We start from the raw sequence: 8,783 nt of genomic DNA on the forward strand, positions 1-8,783 counted from the left end.
TCAAGACCATCCTGGCTAACACGATGAAACCCCATTTCTACTAAAAATACAAAAATTTAGCCGGGCGTGGTGGTGGGTGCCTGTAGTTCCAGCTACTCGGGAGGCTGAGGCAGGAGAATGGCGTGAACCTGGGAGGCAGAGCTTGTAGTGAGCCAAGATTGGCATCACTGCACTCCAGCCTGGGCAACAGAGACTCTGTCAAAAAAAAAAAAAAATTAATGGGTGGGCACCGTGGGTGATGCCTATAATCCCAGCAATTTGGGAGGCTGAGATAGGACAATTGCTTGAGGCCAGGAGTTAAGACTAGCTTGGGCAACATAGTGAGACCCCATCTCTACAAAAAATCTTAAACTACACATTATCTAGGCATGGTGGCATGCACCTGTAATTCCAGCTATTCAGGAGGTTGAAGCAAGAGGGTCACGTGAGCCCAGGAGTTCAAGGCTGCAGTGAACCATGACTGTGTCACTGCACTCCAGCCTGGATGACAGAGCAAGACTCTTTTTAAAAATAGCCAGGCGTGATGGCTCTCACCTGTAATCCCAGCACTTTTGGAGGCCAAGATGGGCAGATTACTTGAGTTCAGGAGTTTGAGGCCAGCCTGGGCAACATGGCAAAACCCCAACCCTACAAAAAAAAAAAAAAAAAACAGCCAGGTGTGGTGGCGCACACCTGCAGTCCCAGGTTCTTTGGAGGCTGAGGTGAGAGAATTGCTCAAGCCTGGGAGGCAGAGGTTGCAGTGAGCTGAGATCACACCACTGCACTCCAGCCTTGGGTGACAGAATGAGACCTGTCTCAAAAAACAAATAAATAAATAAATAAAAATAATTTAAAAATCATTAATTGCCAGTTACAATGAAAATTTAAAACTTTTTAAAAATTTAGTCTGATGGCATTGTACCACTGTGCATGTGTTCACGTAACACTACTAATAATTACCCTGACAGGCACGTGCAGATGGAGGAACTTCCCTAAAAGCAAGTTTAAGGGATTAAATATCATCTTAGTCATCATATCCTCCTCTTTTCCCTTCTCCTCCTCCTCCTTGTCATCACTACTGAGGAGAGCACTGCTGCCTGTGCCCACTACTGAGGACAGCGCTACTGCCTGTGCCCACTACTGAGGACGGCGCTGCTGCCTGTGCCCACTACTGAGGACGGCGCTGCTGCCTGTGCCCACTACTGAGGACGGCGCTGCTGCCTGTGCCCACTACTGAGGACGGCGCTGCTGCCTGTGCCCAGGGCCCTTTCTTCCTCAACGCCCCCAGCGCCACCCAAAGTCCCCCTCTGTGGAATCGAAGCACTGAGTGTGTTGGCCTCAGGGACACTGAAGGAAGCCGCCCGTCCTCTCAGCCTTGGAGTCTGCTCAACCGTATCATTCAAACCACCTTCCATCAAAGGTTTGAATACAGTGAGCAGCTGCTCCTGCATTCCTCCATGACACAGGTTCACCAGCCAGGTGTCTGTCAAAGAGAATGAGCCTCCGAGTTGGTCCAAACTTGACTGTCCTTGAAGGTCTTCTTGAAGGGGTAGTCTGCCCCTCCACACCTGTGGGCGTTTCTCGTTAGGTGGAACGAGAGACTTGAGAAAAGAAATGAGACACAGAGACAAAGTATAGAGAAAGAAAAAGTGGGCCCAGGGGACCAGCGCTCAGCATACAGAGGACCCACGCCGGCACCCGGTCTCTGAGTTCCCTTAGTATTTATTGATAATTATCTTTACCATCTTAAAGATAAGGGAGTGGCAGGACAATAGGATCATTTTAGGGAGAAAATTAGGAGTAAGACATATGGATAAAGATCTCTGTGACATGGGTAAGTTCAAAGGAAAATGCTGTGCCTTGATACGCATATGCAAACATCTCCATAAACCTCTTAGCAGCATTGCTCCAGCAAGTCCCGCCTTATGCCGCCAGGCGGTTTTCTCCTATCTCAGTAAACAGAGCATACAATCGGGGTCTCACCCCGAGATGTTCCATTGCCCAGGGACAGGCAGGATTTTTAACCAGCAAGCTGCCTTCAGGCACTTGTTTAACAAAGACACATCCTGCACAGCCCAAAATCCATTAAACCTTGAGTCACCACAGCACATGTCTCTTGCAAGGACAAGGTTGGGTGTAGGGTCACAGATTAACAGCATCTCAAATACAGAACAAAATGGAGTCTCTTATGTCTACTTCTTTCTATATAGACACAGTAAGAAGCTGATCTCTTTCTTTTCCCCACACTTCTCTGGCCATCCTCAAAATTCACAGGATGAAATGTGTTCGATGAGGACAACTCACTCATGTCGTGGCGTTTGGATGGCCCGCGGCGTGGCCGCTTCTGCTGTAGAGACAGAGCCTTCCTGTGGTTCCTGTATTTCCTTCCTGAAGCCTCATATTTCCCATTCCATTGAAACTTGACCACCTCAACCTGCAACGTGCAGTTTCTAATGTCCCATCTTCATCCAAACGCATGAATGCAAGATCCACAGCTTCCGTCTTCTAACGATCGCAAAGCCCGTCTCCTTTAAGATGTCCTTGGTTATCTTTGTAAAACTTGACCTTTGGTTCCTCTGTCTGGGGATCGCTCATGACGATGCCAAATGGACAGGCGTGTGAATGCCTCCACGGTAATGTCAAGAGGCAAAACGGCACATACACATTTGTATTTCTTCTTCTTCAGCATGAAGCCTTCCTTTTTGTCCGCTCTTTGTGGGATCAGTGGATTTGGGGGTTTTCTTGGTGGCAGTTTCTCAGTGTTGCAATCGTGTGTTGGCAGCAGAGCAGCGCCATCACCCAGCAGCCATAGTTGGTCTGATATGTAGTGGTGAAATCTTCACTGGTTTCTCTTCTGCTCCTGGACTTGCAGAAACCGGCCTGGCTCTTGATTGGGACTGTAGGCTCAAGAGGCTGGGGAAGGACAGACAGCCTCAGGAGAAATGCCAGGAAGGGTGGCTCCCTCGTGCTCCTCAGTGCCTCAGAGTTTTGGCCACATAGCTCCCCTCCTCCACGCTCGCTCAGCAGGCTGCATCCGGGGCAGGGCTGGCAGGCAAAGAGGCTGTGTCACAGCCCTACAGAGCCTCAAGTTGAGGTCCCTAGGGTTGCTGGACCTCAGATCACCGTGAGGTAGGAAGTCCTCCACCCTCCCTCCGGCAACCCTGAAGTGTGACCAAGTGCGTTCTCTAACTGCCGAGGGGCCTGTCCCTTCCCGTGTGGGTTGAGAGGATGGGAAGTTCCTGAAATCCAGCTGCTCTGAGAGCCGGTGCTGTCACCTTGGCCTGAGTATGCGGAAGACATTAATTCTGGTTCCCAAGCAAAACTGTTAGCAATTCGAGGGCTGGGCTCTAGCCTATATCTCATCTCCCATAGTACCGGGCACCCTGATACATTTTCTGCCGGTTTTTAAGTTTGTTTGTTTGTTTGTTTTTGAGACGAAGTTTCACTCTTGTTGCCCAGGCTGGAGTGCAATGGCGCGATCTCAGCTCACCGCTACTTCTACCTCCCTGGTTCAAGCGATTCTCCTGCCTCAGCCTCCCAAGTAGCTGGGATTACAGGCATGTGCCACCATGCCCAGCTAATTTTGTATTTTTAGTAGAGATGGGGTTTCTCCATGTTGGTCAGGCTGAATTTGAACTCCCAACCTCAGGTGATCCGCCCACCTTGGCTTCGCAAAGTGCTGGGATTACAGGCATGAGCCACCATGCCTGGCCGGTTTTTAAGATCTTATTGCTGAAAAACTTAAAATGAAAATAAATTCAGTATCAGCAGGGCAGCAGGAATTGCCATTAAAAAAAAAAGAAAGAAAGAAAATTGGAACTGGGCTGGGCGCGGTGGCTCAAGCCTGTAATCCCAGCACTTTGGGAGGCCGACACGGGTGGATCACGAGGTCAGGAGATCGAGACCATCCTGGCTAACACGGTGAAACCCCATCTCTACTAAAAAATACAAAAAACTAGCCGGGCGAGGTGGCGGGCGCCTGTAGTCCCAGCTACTCAGGGGGCTGAGGCAGGAGAATGGCGTAAACCCAGGAGGTGGAGCTTGCAGTGAGCTGAGATCCGGCCATTGCACCCCAGCCTGGGCGACAGAGCAAGACTCCGTCTCAAAAAAAAATGAAAATTGGAACTGACTGCAGCCAGATGTGTGTGATTGGGCCCGCGACCTTTTTCTTAGGCAAACAGGGCTTTGTGCGTTCAGAAAGACGTCTTCGGTCGTGCAGTTTGTCTCAGAGCCTTGCATGGGCGGAGGCTGGTAAAAACAGGAAAGAGACTCATGTTGCTCAATGTGAGAAAGCACCAGGAATTTTGGAGAAGTTCCCGGCAGCTCAGGAGAGTGGATGGTGCCTTGTTCCAGGGGAGAGGGAAATAAGCACAGGGCTATTTCTTTCTCAAGAGGGCAAAACCAAGCCCCAGAAAATAGCAATAAGAGGAGGATGCAGAAAAAAAGCTAGTTAATGAACAGTTCAGCAGTGGACACTGTGTGGAACCTCTCCTAAAAGCCGCCCTCCCTCTGATGGATGCATGCTCAAGTGATTTTGCCGGCCCTTAAATGAAAGTGTTATTCCATCCTGTCATCCTAGCACTTTGAAAGGAGGCTGAGGCGGAAGGATCACCCGAGGTCAGGAGTTCAAGACCGGCCTGGCCAACATGCTGAAACCCCGTCTCTACTAAAAAATACAAAAATAAGCCGGGCGTGGTGGCACATGCCTATAGTCCCAGCTACTTGGGAGGCTGAGGTGGGAGAATCGCTTGAACCTGGGAGGCGGAGGTTGCAGTGAGCCAAGATCGTCCCACTGCACTCCAGCCTGGGCAACAGAGTGAGACTCCGTCTAAAAAAAAAAAAAAAAAAAAAAAGGAAAAGAAAACAATGATAAAAGTGTTGCAAGACTCTCGGCCTCAAGGTCATGTGTATTGCACCGTACAAGGCACCGTGCCAGGACGGTATCATCAGCTCGTGCAGCTGAGAGCTATCCGGCAGTGAAATACAAGCACTCTGAACACAGCTGGACCTTTAGCCAGGTAATTCCATGTGCAGAAAGGGATTCTAGGGAAATACAGAGAAAGTAAACACTATCTTGCAAATTAAATGTTTTGATTTTAGCAATGCTGATTATAAGTGAGAAGCAGCAGCTAACATATGTTGGGTGCTTCCTCGAGGTGCCAGGGCTGATGTAGTCTTTATGTGTGTTAGTGGCCCATCTAGTCCCCATAACAGCCCTCAGAGCAAGAGCTATTGCTGTCTCCACTTGACAGGTGAGGAGGCTGAGGCAAAGTTAGCTAAGACATTTTCCCAAGGAGGGCAGGCGCAGTGGCTCACGCCTGTAATCCTAGCACTTTGGGAGGCCAAGGTGGACAGATCATGAGGTCAAGAGATCGAGACCATCCTGGCCAACATGGTGAAACCCTGTCTCTACTGGAAATACAAAACTTAGCTGGGCATGGTGGCACACACCTGTAATCCCAGCTGTTCGGGAAGCTGAGGCAGGAGAATGGCTTGAACCCGGGAGGTGGAGGTTGTAGTGAGGTGAGATCGTACCACTGCACTCCAGCCTGGCCACACAGTGAGACTCCATCTCAAAAAAAAAAAAAAAAAAAGACATTTGCCCAAGGGTCACAGCTGTAGAAGGGCTGATGTGGTTTGAACCCAGGGTGTCTGGTTCCTCTCTGGAAGCAACCAAAGTGCCTGTGATTGGGGTGGTGACGAAGCACTCTGAGCTGCTACATGGCAGACACTGTGAAGAGTCATCTTTGCCTGTCCCATATCTATTCCCATTCCTTCTGATGGCAACACCTTGGTTTTTTTTGCGTGTAGGGGAACCAGGCCCTTTCACCAAGCTGTGTGGTGTTCATAGGGTTAGCCCCTCCTCCAAACCCAGGAGTGGCAGTTCACAGCCCTGACTGACCACAGTGTTCCGTGGCCTAGCCCAGGCACTGCCTAACCACCCCAGGCAGTGAGACTGAACTCAGGGGTTCACTGGACCTATCAGGAAAGAGAGGCCTTTCTTGCTTCTGGACTTGGAGCTGTGATGAGGCAAGTGGGTCAGGGGCCAACACATTGAGAGCACTGGCCCACAAACGCGCCCAGGCAGAGGACGGTGCGGCCAAGCCACACAGAGAGACAACTTCCTAGTGACACGCTGTGAACACCTGCATCCACCCCTGCCTGAACTGGAGCTTTTCCTCCTCAGCTCTTCAGTTATGTGAGGCAAAATGTTGCCTTTTTTGCTTAGTGCTGTGAGTTGAGCGTATAGCAGTTACAATCAAAGAATCCTAAATAATGCTGCAAGCATGGTGACTATCTACATGGGAATATGCAGTACTCCAGTGAAAACAAAACAAATTAATTTTGGAATCTGAAGACCATAATCTAAAAACATTCATAGAGGTATATAAAAATTGTAACAAGGGCCGGGCGCGGTGGCTCAAGCCTGTAATCCCAGCACTTTGGGAGGCTGAGACGGGCGGATCACGAGGTCAGGAGATCGAGACCATCCTGGCTAACCCGGTGAAACCCCGTCTCTACTAAAAATACAAAAAATTAGCCGGGCGCGGTTGTGGGCGCCTGTAGTCCCAGCTATTCGGGAGGCTGAGGCAGGAGAATGGCGTGAACCCGGGAGGCGGAGCTTGCAGTGAGCCGAGATTGCGCCACTGCACTCCAGCCTGGGCAACAGAGCAAGACTCCGTCTCAAAAAAAAAAACAAATAAAAAACACAAAAAACTAGCTGGGCGAGGTGGCGGGCGCCTGCAGTCCCAGCTACTCAGGAGGCTGAGGCAGGAGAATGGCATAAACCCGGGAGGCGGAGCTTGCAGTGAGCTGAGATCCGGCCACTGCACTCCAGCCTGGGCGACAGAGCGAGACTCTATCTCAAAAAAAAAAAAAAAAAATTGTAACAAAATTTACAGTAGCATATCTCCTCATGAAGCAGGTTAAGTATATACACAAAGAAGGAAGAGGAAAACGTGAGGAAGAATCTGCCCTTGTGGGGAAGTGACAGAGGGAGAAGAGGCTGATGCAGTCCTGCATCCAGGCCCAGCTCTGCCAGCAGCTGAGTACCCCTGAACAAGCCCCTACACCTCTTCGGGCCTCAGTTTCCCCATCTATGAAAGAAAAGGAGTCTGGCTTCCATAGCTGCCCCACCTGATACGCTAGGTGCCAGCGTGTCCTCAATCCTGTCACGAGAAACCTTCCCTCTAGGATCCCAGGAGGAGCTTGAAATCCTGTCTGGGATCCCAACGGCCCAGGTGCTGACCCTGCCTCGGGTTGTGTCTGCTGGGAAGTCTGATTTCTGCTCATCTCTCCTCATTTCTTTCTTCCCGTAAAGTGGGCTGATATGCTGGAACGTCGATGCAGCCAGTGACGTGTTCGATGAGAATCTATTGAAGGTAAAGCTGGTCAGAATCCGAGTGTGTGTCATCCGAACTCTTGAATCATGGATGGAAGGTATGTCCTCTGTTGATGTCTTGCAGCCTGAGTTGACAATCTGTAAGAAGGTTTTGTTATCTCCATTTTACGGACGGTGAACCAAAACTTACAGAGCTCAAGTCACTTGACCCAGGCTCCACCCCTACAAGAGGCAGCGTGGAAACTAAAACCCAGGCAGCCTTTTCCAAAGCTTGTGCTCTGCTCCACTGGGGCAAGGAACCCTTCGGGGAACTGAAGCAGCACGGAACAAAGGCCATTTTTAAGAAGCGACCCTTAAAGACTCTCCTGGGGAGTTCGCAGTGAGAACAGCAGAAACCTAAGGCGGGGTCCCCGGGTCTACAAGGGCCTCATGTTTTGTGGGTCAGAGATTGTTCTGTGTCATGGCTGGGTGAGGTCAAAATCCACGCAGAGACTTTCACTTCCTGTTCGTGGCAGACAAGACATCTGGAAAGCTCTGCTGAAGCAACACTTCTAGATGCCAAGTAAATCACAACAAATATACTTTTAAATGTGTTACTAAGATCATAAAAAGTGAAGGAAAATACCCAAGCGTATCCCCCACCCCTCACCCCACCACCCCCATCACCACAACAACAATAAACAAGTTGCTGCCAGCGGTCTGGAAAGTAAGTGTGGAAACTTAGGCTGCGTCGGCATCAAATACTGGTACCGATAACCGAGCGAAAGGGAGCAAGACCAGGCCTGGGGGCTGTGCCATGTGGGCAGCGGAATCAGGACTTTGTAGAGGGGCTCCAAGTTGGGTAGAAAAATACGTTCGCCCTTACAGGGAGACAGGCAGGTAGCCTATCTCCGTCTCAGCTCTGGGTAGAAAGACAAACCCCTCCTATTCCATAGGGTCTGGATTTGGAATTTATTCTACCCACATCCACAAGTCAGCAAAATCTAAAGAAGTTAAGTGATCCCAAGTGATAGCCACCTTCAGTATAGTAAGTAAGTAAACGCACATTCTCTCTGGAGAAAATCATGACCTCATGCCTATCAGGATTCCCTTTGATTAAGCGGAGTCTAATATATGCCCTGCAAGATGACCAAACACATGAGGAAACAAAACATTATGATTGGAAATAAAAACACTAAGCAATAGGTTTAATCACCTACGATCTTCAAATATTGGCATTATGGGACACACGACACAAAATAACCACATACAAAATGTTTAAAGAAATAAAGACATTCAAAAGTGACCAGATTTAAAACACAACTGAAAGGAACGTCTAGAATTGAAATGCATAAACATTGAAATTAAAGACTGAATAAATTAAACAGTAGATTAGCAGCCAGGCACGGTGGCTTACACCTGTAATTCCAGCACTTTGGAAAGCCAAAGTGGTAGGACAGCTTGAGAACAGAAGTTTGAGACC

At 49.4% G+C, this 8,783-nt stretch overlaps 1 pseudogene; it reads right to left on the reverse strand.

Annotated features, from left to right (window-relative positions):
* LOC112623428 lies at nucleotides 1-2,574 on the reverse strand (annotated as a pseudogene).
* Between the last annotated feature and the right edge of the window lie 6,209 nt (nucleotides 2,575-8,783).

Source organism: Theropithecus gelada, chromosome 4 (assembly GCF_003255815.1).
Source record: "Theropithecus gelada isolate Dixy chromosome 4, Tgel_1.0, whole genome shotgun sequence".
Taxonomy (NCBI): Eukaryota; Metazoa; Chordata; class Mammalia; order Primates; family Cercopithecidae; genus Theropithecus; species Theropithecus gelada.